The sequence below is a fragment of the Rattus norvegicus genome, chromosome 18 (assembly GCF_036323735.1).
Source record: "Rattus norvegicus strain BN/NHsdMcwi chromosome 18, GRCr8, whole genome shotgun sequence".
NCBI lineage: Eukaryota > Metazoa > Chordata > Mammalia > Rodentia > Muridae > Rattus > Rattus norvegicus.
Genome location: NC_086036.1, coordinates 73382948 through 73400049, shown reverse-complemented (window position 1 = coordinate 73400049; position 17102 = coordinate 73382948). Strand labels below are relative to the sequence as shown.

Sequence of the window (17102 nt, the reverse complement as noted above, 5' to 3'; positions counted from 1 at the left end):
GTCAGGAGTCTCAGTCAACTCTAACAGCCATTTCCACCTGTAGTAGAGGTGTGGCTCTTCCCCTGCTTACCCAGAAGGCTTGTGATTGGTGCAGGCATAATCCTTCATTTGAATAAAGAACTGCACATTCTGATTGGTTCAAATATGCCCCTCCCTAATATCTAACAGAAGGCTTAGAATTGGGCTGGCACAATCCTTCATTTACATGAAAAGTTGTCCTACTGATTGGTGTAAACAAACACCCCCACCCATACCCAACAGAAGGCCTATGATTGGTGCCGGCACAGTCCTTCATTTGCATGAAGAGCTGTGCTTACTGATTGGTGCACACACCGACTGCCACCTCACCTCCTATGGTGGTTAATGTTGGTTATCAGTTCTACCAGAGTCTAGAATCATCTGGGAGAAGGGCCTCTGGGTATGCCTGCCTATAGGGGATTATTTTAAATTAATTGAGGTGGTGGGAAGATCAACCTATTATAGAAGGGGAATCCTGGACTGTGAGATAGAGCAACTGAGCTGAGACCATCCTCATCCCTTCTGCGTCATGACTGCAGATGCAGTGAGAACTCCCTCAGGCTGCAGCTCTTGTGACTTCCCTGGTATGTTTGACCGTAGCTTGGAGTTGGGAGCCAGAACTTCTTATCTTAAGTTGATTATGTCACCGCGTCATCATCACAGGACATAAAAGTAACCAAGACATCTTCCTTTCTGACTGTACAAACATGTTGTTGGGTTTCTGTTCTGAATCAGCCAGAAGACACCCTCTCAGACTGTCCCCTAGTGTCACACAACATCAAGCCCAGTCAAGAGGCTTCTCTCCAGTGACAGCCTTGTCTTCATTGGCGTGGTTGAACAAACAGATAACAGGAAGAGGGGACATCAGAAGCAGCCTGGTAGGGACAGTGAATCACCAAGCTTTAAGGGCTGAGGGTTTCAATAGCCAAAGGGTCACTGCTGTGGGATTGTAACAGCTTCGAGGTGCTGGGGCTGCTGGGAGTTAAGATCTGGAGCAACGAGCTTCCAGCCAGCAGAGCCATACGCCTCGGTCTTGTAAAGCCTGGGGCAATAAGCCTTGTGCTCCCAGGATTTAGAATTATAAACTCTAGGTCTGCAAGACCTCCCCCTATGCCTTGGGGATTCATGGATAGGGGATTGCTGACACCAGAGGAGCCAGTCTTGCCTCCTGCTCAGGATTGTATCCCAGAAGACTGACATACTTCATACATCCTAATGGCTTGGATGCTACTTGGAGGAACTGCAGGAAGTGAAGGCAAAAAGATTACAAGATGGCCACAGGACTTGGTGATGGTGAGCACAGTCCCATGGCAAAGTCCTCGTGAAAGATAATCTCAAAGTCTGAGAATGTGACCTTACTTGTAAGATACTCTAAGACTTGTAGACATGACAAAGTTAAAGGTGACATCATCCTTGATTCCCCAAACAGGCTCTGAATCTGATGACAACTGTCCTCATAGAGACAGAAGGAAATAGGTTTTCCTGGGGCACAATAAGGCATGTGACCACCGAGGTAGAGTTTGGAGTGACGCGGCCTCAAGCCTGAGAATCTGCCGAAAGCTAGAAGAAAAGAGTGATCAAATAAGACACCTAACATTGACCTCTGACCTCCACACAAACATGCAAGCATGTACATGTGCATGCATGCTTACACATACACAGACATACAAAATAAAATACAGTCTCATTGCCACTTGGTTTCAAACTTCCTCTTCCAGAGCTGTGGGAGAATACACTTCTGCTTAGTAGAGCACTGCACTTGTGGTAATTTGTTACAGCAACCCTGGGGACTGAATTCTGTGGCACTCTCCCAGGTGTCCCATACCACTATCGCTCCATCATAGAAGTCACCTGTCAACTCCTACCTCTGGCCCCTCTGGTGTGGATGGAGGTTGGACTCTCCGCTGAGGTGTGTCTTTCCATGAGTGCTGACCCTCCGTCTCTGCCCTCACTCCAGCTGTGAGGAGGAGAGAATATATCAGCAGCCAAGCATCAGTGGGCAGCTGACATATAATGGAGAAGAGGCCTAATCTGCTTTGGCTACGGGAGCATCTGACCCAGGATACAAGAGGCTTGTGACAAGCAGGGTCAGCAAGACTGGCCTGGAGCCAAAGGGGTGAGGAGCACAGGGAGGTGAAGTCAGACGCCAGAGGCTCCCTGTCATCATTTTAAAGATCATTATTATCTAATAAAAGAGTTCAAACCCGGGCTGTATTGAACTTTCTTCTGGCAATGCAGGAGGAAGTGTCTCAGGGTTTGTGCTCAGGACATGGTAACTCCCAGAGTCCCTTTATCCCGGTCAGATTCCCCAGCACCTCATAAAACCTTTTGACTAAAGTCTGTTAGTCAGGGTCTCTAAAGGACTGAGCTAATCGAATACACAGTGCGTGCTTGTGCGTGTGCGCATGCGCATGCGCGTTCGTGCCTGCCTGTCATCACATGCCAGGGAGGCCTCCGGGATTTCTGGAGAACTGAAAGCTCAGTCTGGCATTCCAGGGTTACCCATGGCAGGCAGCGAGGGTGGACAAAAGCTGCTTACTTTTGGCAATTTAACTCTTACTTTAGCTTTTTGCTATTCTGTGGCCAAAAGTTGCTAGTTTCTGGCAATTTAGCTCTTTTCTACTCTGTGACCAAAGGCTTCTAGCCTCTAGCAATTTAACTCCTGCTGATAGGAGCAGGGGGTTAAGAAAGAAGGCTTAGTTACTTGGGTTCTTTTCTCTCTGGCTCAAGGGCCCTTTCCTGGCCAGGTGAGAGGCTTAGACTTTGTTAACTGTTTGTGAGCCAGAGAGAAGAGAAAAGGAAGAAAAGAGAATCACACACACACACACACACACACACACACACACACACACACACACACACACTCTGCTGGCTGGGCCTGACTATCTGTTTCATCAATTTCACAAGTGCATATGCATACTTATATACACGTGTATATACCTACATACTTATGTATGTACACATAGATGGACAGATGTATACATATATACCATATATATACACACATATATACATACATACAAACATACATGTATATGTATATGCATATATACACAAATACACACATGCACACATACACACATACACACATATACACATACACATACACATACACATATACATATACATACACATATACATATATATTTGGTTGATGGAGCAGAGCCCCAAAAGCCACACTTTATTTTTTCTCTGACAATTTATACATTCTTCAACAAAAGTTCTTTATAAAATTACCTCATAGATAAAAGGGGCATTACAGAAGGATGTCAGTAGTAAGGACAAAGCAGTGTTTCACTCTGTAAGTTCATTATAAGTTCAAAGCAGCAGTTTCCCATGGCCTTGCTTTATCACGGTGCACACCTGTGACTTCATCCTCACAGTGCACACCTGTGACTTCATCCTTGGACCTGACATAGAATGAATGTTTCTTAGTGTCACTTATGAAAGCTCCCTGTATCCTTATTATGCAGCCTTTACTTACTATTCTATGAGGAGGGGCACACTCTGTTCTTGATTCTAACTTTATTACATCCCTCTGGCAAAACAACTAAAGACATCTCTTTAAATTTTCTTCCTAAAAATCGTTTGGACCGAATCAGGAATTCTATAAAGTCATTAATTCATCTAAACAGCATTAATTCACGAAAGCTCATCTTCATGTTGATCTGCAGGAAATTTTCCCAATAGGGTGGGCTGATGCCCAGGAATCACTAGGCTCTGTGACAGTGACAAGAAAGGTACATCAGCAGTAGGAAACAATCCTGGGATGAAGTCTCTGGGTTGCACCTCTCCAGAGCTCACCCATTGCAGTCATCCAAGATGGTAGACTATCTTCCCAAGAAACTCATTGCTTGCCATAGCCTTTCTTCCTAGGACACGCTCACTCATTTTTGGATCCACAGTAAACTTTCTTTTATTTCCATTTGAGATAAGAATGGTGTTTTTGGGTCGGCAACATAGAAAGAATAGCGGAGCTGTTATGATGAGAGTTTCAAAGGGTTTTTGGCAAATGCCTACAGTCAGGTACTTACCACCACAGAATCAACACTAACACTGACTGATACCAGGGTTTAGAAGGCATCTTGGGGGTAGTTCTTCCAGTTTCTTAGGAGGTGGGTGGGTGAGGAGGACAATGACTCAGAGAGACAGTAGCAAGCAAAGCCAGAGGATTTGGATCTGGTTTGTTATTGTTATTGTTTTGTTTTTGTTTTTCACTATTGAGCTGTATTCCAATGCAGGATCTGGCTTCTTAAATTCAGTAGGGTGCAACTGGGCTGTCCTGACTTAAGTATGAAACAGGTGTTGCTTTCTTTTATTACACAACAATAGTCCATTCATTATACAATGTAACTGTTTGTCTCCCAGTTGAAGGATGTCTGGGTCATTCCTGGCTATATGCATTTGTTTAAAGATCTTGTATGAATAAATGTTTTTATTTCTCTTGCACAGTTCCTAGGAATGGAGCTGATGACCAGAAAATGGAAACACACAGAATTGTACAAGAAACTTGTAGAAATCTGTGGAAAAGACTTCTCTCACAGTTGCATTATCTCTGTGCACGTCTTGGGAACTTGCCAAGCATATGGCTGCAGGGCTGCTTCTGGGTCCCTCTGCCATTTGGTTGTGTACTTGTTCATCCTCTTCCCAATTCCACAATGCATCCATTGCTGTGGCTATATCACTCCACTTCATTTAATTAATTAGCTAATCAATTAATTAATTTAAACAGGATCCCATATACTTCAAGCTGGCCTCAGGCTGGCCTCGAACTCCTCTTCCTTCTGTATCCCTCCCATGTTGGGTTTATAGATGTACACCATCATATCCGATTATACACTGTTGAGGACTGAACCCAGGGCGTCATGCATGCCGGGCAAGCACCTTACTAGTCCATGCTATTGCTACATGGTGAATCTTTTAAAAGATTTATGTATGTGTGTGAGTGCTTTGCCTACATATATGTAAGTGCACCATGTGCAGCCAGAAGAAAGCATTGAATTCACTGGAACTGGAGTTACAGCTGGTGGTGAGCCTCCACGGGGGTGATAAGAACTAAATCCAGGTTCCCTGCAAGAGCAAATAGTGCTCTTAACTGCTAAGACATCTCTCCAACCCCTCAGTATGAAATTCAATGTTATACTTTCTTTTCAAGGTCATTTTGACTAGTCTAACTCCTTTGGCCTTTTAAATACATTTTACAGTCAGCCTGCTTCTATCTATAAAGAAAGTCTTTCTGGGGTATTATTTGAGAACGCATTGAATCTACAGATCAATGTTCAGATAACTGACACTTTAGAAGTATTGAGTTCTCTTTTCACGGAGATTTCATATCACCCACTTAGCTTCTGTTTCTTTCATTGATACTTTTCAGAGGAACGATTTGTGTTTATTTTATTGTCTTCATGCTATTGTAAATAAGCTAATTAGAATAATGGAAGCCTATTTATTTTGCTTGTTTGGGTGTTGGAGCTCTGCTAAATGAGGGTTGTTTTTTTTTTTTTTTTCCAGTTATCTGTGTAAGAAATACCAAGTATGAGTCTTTTCTCTCAAATACTATAGACTTGTGTTTAGGAAAAATAGTTTAAATAGTTTATCTCCTCTACTTCGTAAGGTTTTTAGGCAAATGGTTTAACCCACCCCCACCTTTTATCTGAGAATCGCTATATGCTATATATGTTTGTTCGGACAAAGGTCCCCAGCTATAATCCAGGAGTTTGATGACCTGGAGCAGTGACCGAGTTCTCCTTCTTCCAGTTCTTTCTAGATTAGCCAATTTTACAAGTCTGAGAAGTCAGACCCCAACCAAGTCACCACCTGAGTTAGAACAGAAACCAAAAGTATTTCCTGCCTTAGCCTGTTTGCTCTATAAGCACACCCTTCGGTCAAGGGTAACGTTTGTCTTGTCCAGATCTATCAGTGAGGGTGGTGGCCTCTTTGTGACTCTAAGCTTATTTCTGACATCTGACTAGAAAAGGTTTTCTTTTTTCTTTCCTGTTTGTAGGCCGTGTGTGTGTGTGTGTGTGTGTGTGTGTGTGTGTGTGTGTGTCTGCGCCAGAGTTATCTTCCTCAATCACTTTCAACTTTCCTTTTTGAGACAGGGCCTTTCACCATACCTGAACTTCACCAATTTGGCTAAATTGGCTAGCCATAAGCTTCACCTTCCTCCTGTCTCTGCCTCTCCAGTACCAGAATTACAGGTATGTGCTTCTGTGCCTGGCTTTTTATGTGGGTTCTGTGGGTCCAAATTTAGGTCTTTATGCTTATGGCAAGCACTTAACTGACTAAGTCATCTTCCCGGCCCTCTCTGGGGCTCAGTTTTGTTTTGTTTTTTTTTCTTTATTGCCTTGAATAAAAATGACAGTGTGCTCTTGAAGAGCCGCAGTGAGAGGATACTCTTGCCTCACTCGTGACCTTGGGACGAAAGCATTTAGTTGTTCAACACTGATCATGCTGTTACCTCACAGTTTTATAGATTCCCTTTATCAAGGTGACAATGTCTTCCACAGCTAGTTGACTACGAGTTTTAATCAAGAAGTGTTAAACCAAGGAGAAAGGCCAGTACCACAATTGTCCAATGAAAGCAAGCTTTATTTTAATACTGGCCAGGAAGATGGACACTGGCCATGCCTGTACTCAGAATTCCCAGAGAACAGCCATGAGCTACACTGGCCAGGCACTTACAAAGGAAACCCCACAAGGTTCCAGATTTCCCATTTTCAACCAACTGGGGGCAAGCACACATCCTGCCTATGTGTGTTCAAACATGGGTACAGTCGGACCAACCAAACTCATTCAGGGAAGCAGCACACGTGGTTTGCTCCATGAACAGCCTCGAGCATCTCAGGAGGTACCGCCTTCGGCAAGTGGTACTTACAGTTCACTTTCGCCCTTACAGAAGGAATTGAATCTTGTCGAGTGCTTTCTTGTATCTGATAAAGCTATCTCAGTTTTTGTTCATTACTCTGTCAATATGATGAATTACAATGTCTTTCTCTTTTTGTTAACTTTCTCTCTCCCCCCACCTGCCGCCATGTGCCTATATCTTTGTCTCTGTCTTTCTCTCCCCCGCACCCCAACCTGAGAGAACCTCATATATTGAAGGTTGGCCCCAAACTCTATACTAACTTGATGTACGGCCAAGGATGACCTTGAACTCCTGCTTCTACCTCCCAGATGCTGGGATTACAGGTATGGGCCGCCACACCGTATCGTTGCACCTGTGTCTCTGATTTTCAAACGTTGAACCAGTCTTCTATCCATATGCTACAGCTCCCTTGATCCTGTGGGGCTGTTTTATAAAGTTTTAGATTCGGTTTGCTAATATTTCATTGAGCATTGTAGTATTTGTGCTCACTAGGAATGGATGTCGATGCTGTCTTCCTTGGGAGAGAAGGGGTTAAGTTATACAGAGCAGAGGGAAGCTGGTCCTGATACTAATGAAGGGGGGTTGGAAGTTAGAGGGGAAGAGAAAGGGTGTGTTTCAGAGGCAGGGAGTGCTTGGGGAAAGCCAGGAGGAGGTAGAAAGGGCTGCACAGGGAGGTGGGGCTTTAGAGAAACCTCCTTATTTAGCTGTTTCCCTCTCTCGGCTTCCCCTTCACGAAACAGGAGGCTTTGCTGGGGATCATAAGCTTTCAAACCTGAAATTCACGAATAGATTTCATTAGGGCCAAAATTACATTTGACCTCCCTGTATGTTTTTCGAGAGAGGGTCCCACAGCTTGCATTAGATTCTCTGAAAGGTTTGTAGCTCCCAGAGAGTTAAAAACAACAGTTTCCAGCAAGAGAAATTTCTCAGGCTTTTTGTGTTGGCAGAAAGAGTTTTCTGATGGTTTTATGGCCAGGAAAGTGAACACAGAAAATAAGGTTTTAGATAACTGAAAAATGAATTTACTCTGATAATAAAGACTCATACAAATGTGTTTTTAAAAGGCAAAATATAAAAAAAAAGATGTGTTCTTATAATTACTCTATCCTACGAACATTATGAGATAATATTTATATAATGTTATATAACACCTATAACATAAGACACATATTTTATAAACCTACTACACTGTAAACCACTATTTCCACTCATTATAGAGTCAATAGAGGGCTAGGGAGACAGCTGATCAGGTGGTCCCCGTGCAAGCACAAGGTCCCCAGTTTGTCCTCCCAGCACCCACGGAAAAAGCCAGGAGTGACAGGACCCCGAAATTCCAACCCTAGGGAGGCAGGGAGAGGAAGCTCCCCGAGGCTTGTTGCCCAGCCAGTCTAGCAAATTGGTGAGAGCAACCCCAGTTCCCAAAAACAAGGTACAGAGTTATTGAGCCAGGAACCTGACATTGACCTCTGACCTCCTCACAAACATGCAAACATGCATGTGCACATGCGTGCTTACACATACACAGACATACAAAATAAAATTTAAAAAGAGTAAAACGAGCACTTTCCTTACACGGTTTAGCAGGTATCTCCTGTGACGTCTGTTTTCACGGCCGCAGAGCCTCACGTTTAGCTCTCTCCTGGGAAACAGAAGGTTTTGAGAATCCGTGCAGTGTGAGTTCTGGGTTAGTGAGAATTGGACCCTGTGCAAAATACTAGGGAGACCCTGTATCCCCAGTCTGTTTGGGAGTCTGAGAGAGGGGATGGATGACCTCCCTCCAATATTGTACTAATTCCCAGAAATAGGACTTGGCGGTGGAAGGCATCCTAAGCAGGATAAATAAACGGACAGATGCGAAACAGGCGAGAACCGCAAGTCAGAAACAAATCCCGTAGAGAACCCCCATGGGAAAATGTCTGCTATGGAGTCGCTGGACTCCCTAGGAAACTGCTGATTTCCAAACTCTGAAAAGCCTCTCTCCTCCACTCCCCAGCCCGGCTCATACTGGTTTTTACAAGGACAGGCTGTGCCGGTATTACCTGCGGGAAGCTTCTGGAGAATGTGCCCTGCATGGAGGGGCCCAGCTCTCAGAGCTTCCTACTTTGTGTGGTGGCCCGCAGTCTCAGGAGGCCCTGGACTGTTTTCGAATTTGCTGAGCACTGTGCCACTTACAACAATAGGAGCAGTAGGTGTTATTCTCCCATTCTCTGAAAGGAACGCAGGCCCAGAGGGCTCAGGTAATCTGCCAGGATTGCACAATAAAGGCCAGCGTGAAGGAACTGGAGAGAGCAGGGAGCAGAGAGGGTTGTGGAGGAGAGAGAGATCCCAAAGGCTAAAACTGGTACATGCAGGGCCACGAATGCCCCTGGAGGCAGCTGCAGAGTGGTCTGTGGTGAGCTTGAGCTGTTCCCCTGATGCCTTCAGAGGGGCGCGGTGCAAAGCAGTCACTATTAATTCTGTTGAAAAGATCCCTGCTCCAGGAGCCACCACAGGGTCCTGAATAAGGGCGGAGCTTCTTCAAGATAAGGCCTGTCTTGAGGTATCAAGGGTCCCTAGAAAGCGACGCTGTGCTCTTTTAGGCAGAAACTTCACCAGAAAGAGGAGGAACCTTCGGGCAGAGGGATCTGGGGTGGGTAGAGTGGTCTGGGGTCTTGAGTCTAGAACTAGGCTGGCCCGAGTTGTGTAATGCACCTGGATGAGTAGCCCTCCCTCTGATGAAGAGCTGAAGTAGGGTTATTTCCACAGTATCTTCTGGGGGGTCCTTAACCTGGTCATCCTCCCGTCTCCTTAAGGGCTGCCTTTCCGAGCCAGGTCTGAGGCAGTCATCAGCCACCAGCACAGATGTTAAGCTCTGGCGATAGATGATCTGCAGAAGTGGTTCTGGGAAGGGTGGGACACCCAGAGACCCCAGACAGGCAGGGACATGTGACTTCTGTTTTCTTGCAATGAGAGGGGTCACCCAGTTCAGGAAACCATCGATGCTAGGGTTCAGGCTTCCGTGAGGCCCGGGAGGAACCCCTTCTTTCCTCCCTAGTCTCACGAAGCCTGTATCTGCATGCCTGCTCTGTTCTCCTCATAGGATTCAGTGGAAGTGGAGGTACGGCCTCTTTATGATGAAGTCCACAAGGCTGAGGGATGAGTGTGGGCCCCACGCAAAGCAGTATATAGGCCAGAGGTTAAACGCTCATCTCTGGAGCCAGAGTGTTGGGGATCACAGCTCACACTCTGGTTCTGAGCCTCAAACAAGTCGCTTATCCCCACTCCCCTCCCAGCCCCCCCACCAATCCTCCACCCCCACCCCCACCCCCTGAACCTCAATGTCTCCCATTCATAGTGCAGAAAATAGCAGTAGATTTAAATACAAGAAGGAGGGACCGTAAGTTCATGAGTTCTCAGCACGCGATGCCAGGCACGAAGCAAATGCCCAGTAAATATAATTGCTCTGTCTCTTGGCAGCATCAGAGAGTGGACGTGGGTGATGAGTCCTCCGGAAATCAGAAGTCCATGTGTGTCTTCCCACTTGACTGCCACTTGCTCCGAGGAAGTTGACAGGTACCAGGAGCTGAGAACCATAACTGAGCAGGTGGGAAACACCTCTGGCCTGTCACCCGGCAGTGTCGGTCATTTGAAACACTTCGGCTTAACTGTAATGACAGGTGGGTCTTATTTTAGTGTAGAAGAAGGTGGGGGGTTGGGGACAGCTTCTCCAAGACATTGGTGCCTGAGCAGAATTTGAAGGAGGAGTTGAAATTGCAATGGTGTTGTCAAGGTGGGGTTGGGAAGGACATTGCAGAATTAGCTCAAAAAAAGTGATGGTTGAAGTGTGATAGCCCTGTGCGGTCTCTAGGAAGCAGTGACTGTCTTTGCCTTGGAAGTCTGTAGGTAGATAATAGCAGATTTGTTTCCCTGGGTACCGCAAGGCTCTAGGTGGTTCTCCAGTGTCCCCTTCAGCTCTAGGTCACTTTCGGCTCCAGAGGGAAGGGGGTAGGATACACTTCACGAGATTCCCCAGAACATTCCTCAGAGTTCCGTGTCTGGGAACAAGAGCCCTCTGCTAAGTAGCTTCAGTGACCATGTTAATTGGGTATACTGAGAAGCCACCTACAGTTCTCAGCGCTGTGACCAGGCTGTGTTCCAGAAATCTCTATGTGAGCCAGTTTTTTGGAACTCTGAATGCATTTCCCCATAGAAACCAAGTTATAAATGGTGGCTGGTTTTTCAGGCCAGTCCACAAATTTCTATTTAACTCATGGGATTCTTGCAGGATTTTTTTTTTTTTTTTTTGCAAACAGCAGTGTTAACTTAGAATGGTGGATGTAGGAAAATGCATTTAAGGTTTCAGTTTGATTATATATATATACATATATATATATATTCATTTTCTTGTTGCTGCAACATGTTACCTGACAAATGGAACTTAAGGAAGCATTTGTTTTGATTCACAGTTTGAGGATATTTAGTTCCTCATGGCAGGGAAGCCACAGTCTCGAAAGCATGTAGAAGCTGGGCACATTTCATCTGCCTTCAGGAAGCAAAGAACGATGACTGGCTGGTCTTCAGCTAGCCTTTTTCTTCTGGGGAAGCCCAGGAACTCATCCTAGGGCTCCCTTAATCTAGGGCCAGAGTGCCTATCTCAGTTATCTAACCTAGAAACTCCATTACAGACACATGTAGAGGTGTATCTCCACGGTGGCTCTAAATCCCATCAAACTGGCAGTCCAAATTAACCATCGTAGCATAGATCTCACTTCTAAGTGATATCAAGGGTCTCAGAAATCGTTTGGAAGGAGGATGGGTAAATATCGCACACACACACCGAATGCCTTCAACGCAGACAGAGGATTCTATGTTACTGAAACCCTGAACTGGGAACAAGTGTCGAAGCCCCACCCTGAGGTGTTGTAGGGCCATGAACCCAGACAAAAATCTTTCTTCCCAACCTCCTTGGAAAAAACCATTCCCATGCCTGCATGCCCTTAATGTCCTGCCTGTAAGAAATTCCTGAACCCGGACTAGCCCAAGCTGGTCCCTGATTGCAGGCAGCCCACATACAGGGCACCTGGAGACTATTTTGCTTGGAGAGCTCCACCCATGGAGGAAGGCAGGAGTATAGAGCCAGTTTTTCTATGTGCTCTAGCATTTGGACAAACTAGATTAGCTGGGAGCCAGGAAAGCCTGGGATGTAAAAAGTAAGTCAAGTTTGCAGGAGGTGAGGGCAGGCATCAACTCTTATTGACAAGACAGAAAGGATGTTTCAGATAGGAGCCCAGGATCTGGAGTGGCTCTTCCAGTACCACAGGAAGACTCCCTTGCCTCCACTGCTGGCCCTCTGTCAGAACACTTCCCTGGCCAGGGCAAACTGGAATAGTTAAAGCTGATGAAAGCAGCTTTCAACCAACCATGGGTGGAGGGTCCACGAATGGATTCTTAGGCTCTCTGGTGAGAGAAGTCTAAGGTGCATTCTGTGCCATGTCCCCAGAAGGGCTGAACTCCAGTTGCTCCTGGCAACGACTGGCTCTAGATGATAATTATCTAGTGCCATGGAAAACAAATCATCCTAAAGTTTTGTGGTTGCTAAGCAATTGCCATTTATTTCTCCTGATTCTATGGGTTGACTGGAGTCTCTTGTGCCGTCTCTGTCTGGGCTCACACAGCCTCGTTTACCTGGAAGCTGGTCGGGATAGAAGTCCAGGATGGCTACATTCACACCTTGGCAGCTTGCCCGGCACCTTGGTTCTCTTCTAAATGACCGCCCACCCTCCAGGAGGCCAGGGTTCCTGAGTGGCCATCTCACGCAGTGCTTCAAGGGGTCACAGGCAGCAACTGTTTTCCAGGTTCTTCAGGACCCAGACATCAGAACTCATCCAATGCCTATCTTATTGGTCAACATAAGACCAACACCCATGTTCAATGGTATGGAGAAAAACCTGCTCCGTCCTGGATGGGAAGAACACAGAGTCACATTATCAAAGAGAGCCATGCTGGATACTTTAGTGGAGAGAATGACGACCACTAAACAATTACACACTCTCCTTCTCTGCCCCTCTCTCGAGCCATCTTGGCATTGTCTTCTTGTGGGTCACCTCTGAAATGCATACTTAAACGGGGATATTGGAAACAGTGTCTGCTGCTGGAGAAACCTAAGCCGTAATCCACACAGCATCATGGGAGGCTGGGAATCAGCCAGAGACTCAGCTCCTAGACAGGAGATAAGGACAGGCCACGGGAGAGCCTCGTCTCTCATCTCCATCTCTTCTGATAGCCCATAGCCTTGCTTTCTCTTTCTTTAGTAAAGATCAGTTCAGTGAGACTCTGGGAAAATTTCCACGAACACTGGTGGGAGCCACAAGAGAAGATCTGGAGGATGGGCCCATTTTTTTTAAATGTTTTTCCAGATATGGAAATATTCTTGCTTCTATTCTGAGGAAGAGTTCGTATCTCCAGTTTTCTGAATTGAAGAACACACACCACGACACTTGTGTGGACAGCAGAGGATAGCTAACAGGGACGAGTCCGTTCTGTCTGTCCCTGAGGTGTGGGTGTCTGGGGAATTGAACTCAGGCTGTCAAACTCAAGCTACCACTGAGCTGAATCCCCAAGCCCCCCAATTCAATCTTTCAATGGTGGGTGTTTTTTGTTTCTTTGCTCTCAAGACACGGTTTCTGTGTGTAGCTCTGGCTGTCCTGGAACTTGTTCTGTAGACCAGACTTGCCCCCAAACCCAGATATCTGCCTGCCTCTGCTTCCTGACCTCTGGAACTAAAGGCTATCTTTTTTAATTAAAAATCATTTTCATCCAATGTTTTGATCATGTTTTCCCTTCCCCCAACTCCTTCCAGACTTCCAGATCCACCCCCCTCAAAAACAAATACACCCCCCCCCAAATTCCCAAGTAAACAAGAACTGGGCGGTCGATCGGCGAGCCATCCCAGCTCGGCACCCTTTCTTCACTCACAGCTCCATCCCATCTCACACTGCTGACGCACTGAGCCCTTTAACCATCTCTCTACCCATCTAGTTCCCAGGGCAGGTTGTTAACCACACCAGGCACACACATCCCAAATCTGTGGTGACCCGGTGTGTCCCGCCACCACACACTCTCTTGGACTCAATTAAGTCGCCACATGAAGGAACACGTCACACAATAACCTCTGATCCAATTGATAAGATATAATTTGCCCATCTAGACAGCACAACATCCTGTACACACCCACCCCTTAAAAAATAGTCATAACAACCTGTAACTACGCACAGAGAAGAATCTTAACACCTGCCGCCATGTTCTCCCAGCTCCTTCTCCTTGCTCTGGCTTCTTCTCTTGTCTTCTCCCTCCCTTCTGAAATCTCTGTTCCCGCCTCCCTTCCTTCTCATCCAATGACAGGCCTCGTTTTATCGTGTCTGGCTTCACCTGCTTAATGACATCAACTTACATCCTTTTGCATTGGCCAACTACTCCTGGGCGTGGGGCCTGCCCAGGGATACTGTTGATATACCCAGGGCACAACCTTGGAGGAAACAGATTTTTCCCTTTCCAGTGGGTATCAGCTGCTGAGGGCTTCTTGGCTAGAGGTGAGCACCCGTGTCCACTCCCCATCCTAGAGCTGGTACCCCGTCTGGCTCGAATGTGTGCCAGTCTTGTGTGTGCTGCTGGTCTCCGTGAGTCTATATGGACACCAGTATTGTCCGTGGTGTCGTTCATCCCCACTGGTTCTTCCAACATTTCTACCTCCTCTTCTGCTGAGCCCCCTGGGCCTGGATGAACGTATCCCGTTTAGGACTGAGCGTTCTAAAGCCTCTTGCTCTCTGCACACTGTCCAGCCCAGGTCTTTTTCCCACCTCCTTCTTCTCTGGTGTGGCTTGAGTGAGGTCCTGACATATCAGTATGTCACCAGGAGTCATTTTCATTGTTAGATTCCTTTAGCAGAATCATTAAGTTGGGCCCATGACCTATCTAGTCTCAGGATCTCGGCCACTTGAGCAGTGTCAAGTGTGGGTCTTAAATACAATTTAAAAAAAACTGGTTGAGTGGGTCTTAAATACAATTAAAAAAAAACTGGTTGATTACTCCCATAACATTTGCACCAAGATGGCATCAGTACATCATGTAGTACTCTTGTTGCAGGCTTCAGGGTTTGTAGCGAGGCGTTATTGCTAACCACCCTTTTCCTCATGAAGATATCTTCCAGCACCACACATGTTAGTAGAGTGAGACTTCCGGTGAGGCACCAGCTCAGCTTTTCATGTTTGATGACATACATGTGTTCTCTTCAGTAATGGGGCCTTATCACCGGGCTGTGTAGAGCAACCTGTAGCTTTATAAACAGGTAGTAGCCTGACTAATAGCACCCTCAGACCGTGTTTCTGGTCTCAGAGTCTTCTGGTGCCTGGAATGAAAGCCATGACTCTTTGGAGGACAAACCAGCAGTTGGCTCATGCAGTGTTTATTGAGTGCGTGACCCTTATTTAGGGACTGGGTTGGAAGCTCCAAACCAAACGAGCTGTGGGAGTCAGAGACTGGAAAGAGACAATGCAGGTTTTCTCCCAGTGCATTGAGCCTGTGTGTGTGTGTGTGTGTGTGTGTGTGTGTGTGTGTGTGTGTGTGTGTATAACCTGGGTATCCAAGCAGTGTGTTTTCAATCTCATCTCCAGCTTCTACCGGGACACTGAGGCTCCAAGAGGCTTTTCCATGGCGACTTACTTGACAGTGCAGGTTGGATCTCTGGCCCACACACTTAAATCCTTCATGGTAGACAGGTTGTGGGAAGTATCCCTTTTCCAACCAGGAGGAGAAGAGCATGATTCAGCAGAAAGAACAGGGAGAGGTGCCATGTTAGTTCAGTCAGTGTGCCAGTTGGGTAGTTAGTTGGGCAGTCTAAGGGGGTAACTGACTGCCTAGTCGATTAGCAAAGGGGGTTTACTTAATCATTTATAGGATTTACCATGGGCAAGCTCAGCAATGGGAGGTGCTGAGGAACACGAGGGTGGAGTAGGTGCTTTTTCCCTGCCTGTAAGGTACTTCTAGCTAGATACCAGAATGTATCCTGTTAGAGTCTGATGTGATGGGCTTTAGATGCCTAGGAGGTCCCAGAGCACAGAGGAGAGGCCTCACAGTGGAGTTGATGTTTCCCCAGCATTTAAAAGCAAGACTCAGAAAAAAATCCAGTTTGAAGGTTCCTTTGAAAAGTTAAACACAAAATTACCATATGACCCAGAAACACTTCTCTTAAATATACATTGAAGATACCTTGGCTGGGAGATTGATGTCAAGCTTTCACGCTTGTGCACTGTTGACAATGGCTGAGAGGGAGGAACAACCCAGGTCTCGCAAGCAGATGAGTAGATAAACAAAATATCATCTATGTGTGCAAAGGAATGATATTCAGCCTAAAGGGGTGTGTGTGAAACTCTGAACGTGCTTCAACATGGATGAGCTGTGAAGACATCACCTTAGTAAGCCAGGCATAAAAGGATGCATGTTTTAGGACTACTTACATGACAGAACCCCAAATAGGCAAATTCCCAGAGACATCACACTATCTGTGTTCTACCCTTTTCAGTACAAACACACAAACCAAATAGGTGAGGTGAGAACATGTTGCACTTCCCTTCAAGCACAAATGAGAAACAGTGGTGACACAACAGGATTCACTCCAGGTCCCTTCGATGGCCACTTCATCCCTGCTGGAGTGGACTTGCCACAAGATGACTTGTAGTCTGTGCTCAGGGAATCTTCAGGTGTCTCCTAATCATCTGATTCCTGGCTTGGGAAGCGACCTAACAGCAAACATTCCACCCTTCAAAGAAACAAGGTAAACATCTCAAAAATAGCATCAGGAAGTCCCTGAAACTGACCAGATTCACTAGGGCCCTCCCTGCCAGAGAAAGCAATAAAAGCTGAGAGTGCCTCTCATAAGCCAAGCTTTGAAGAAAACTCTTAGACTCTTCATACACATACAATAAAATGATATGACTTAGTGACAGGATATGTAATCTGGCCTGCATGAGGCACAGGCTTGATTAAATCTGAGAGCTGGCACAGGCAGAGGCTCTGGTGCACACTAAATGAGCCCCTGGATTGATAGGTGGACCCAGAAAGGCAGTCTCAGGAAGTAGGGTGCCAGCCCTTTGTCACCTTGCAAAGGTCTTTTGCAACTGGACTCTCCCCTCCCAGCAGCCTTCACCTCAATAGCCTTCACCTAGGTGTGGGGGCTGTGAGA

At 46.2% G+C, this 17102-nt stretch overlaps 1 long non-coding RNA gene across 1 annotated transcript; it reads left to right on the top strand.

The window, feature by feature from the left end:
- Positions 1–2638: 2638 nt before the first annotated feature.
- LOC102551968 (uncharacterized) lies at positions 2639–13685 on the top strand. Its single transcript, XR_597057.3, has 3 exons — positions 2639–7209; positions 10343–10542; positions 12541–13685. It is a non-coding gene; the product is annotated as an uncharacterized LOC102551968 (long non-coding RNA).
- The last annotated feature ends 3417 nt before the right edge of the window (positions 13686–17102 follow it).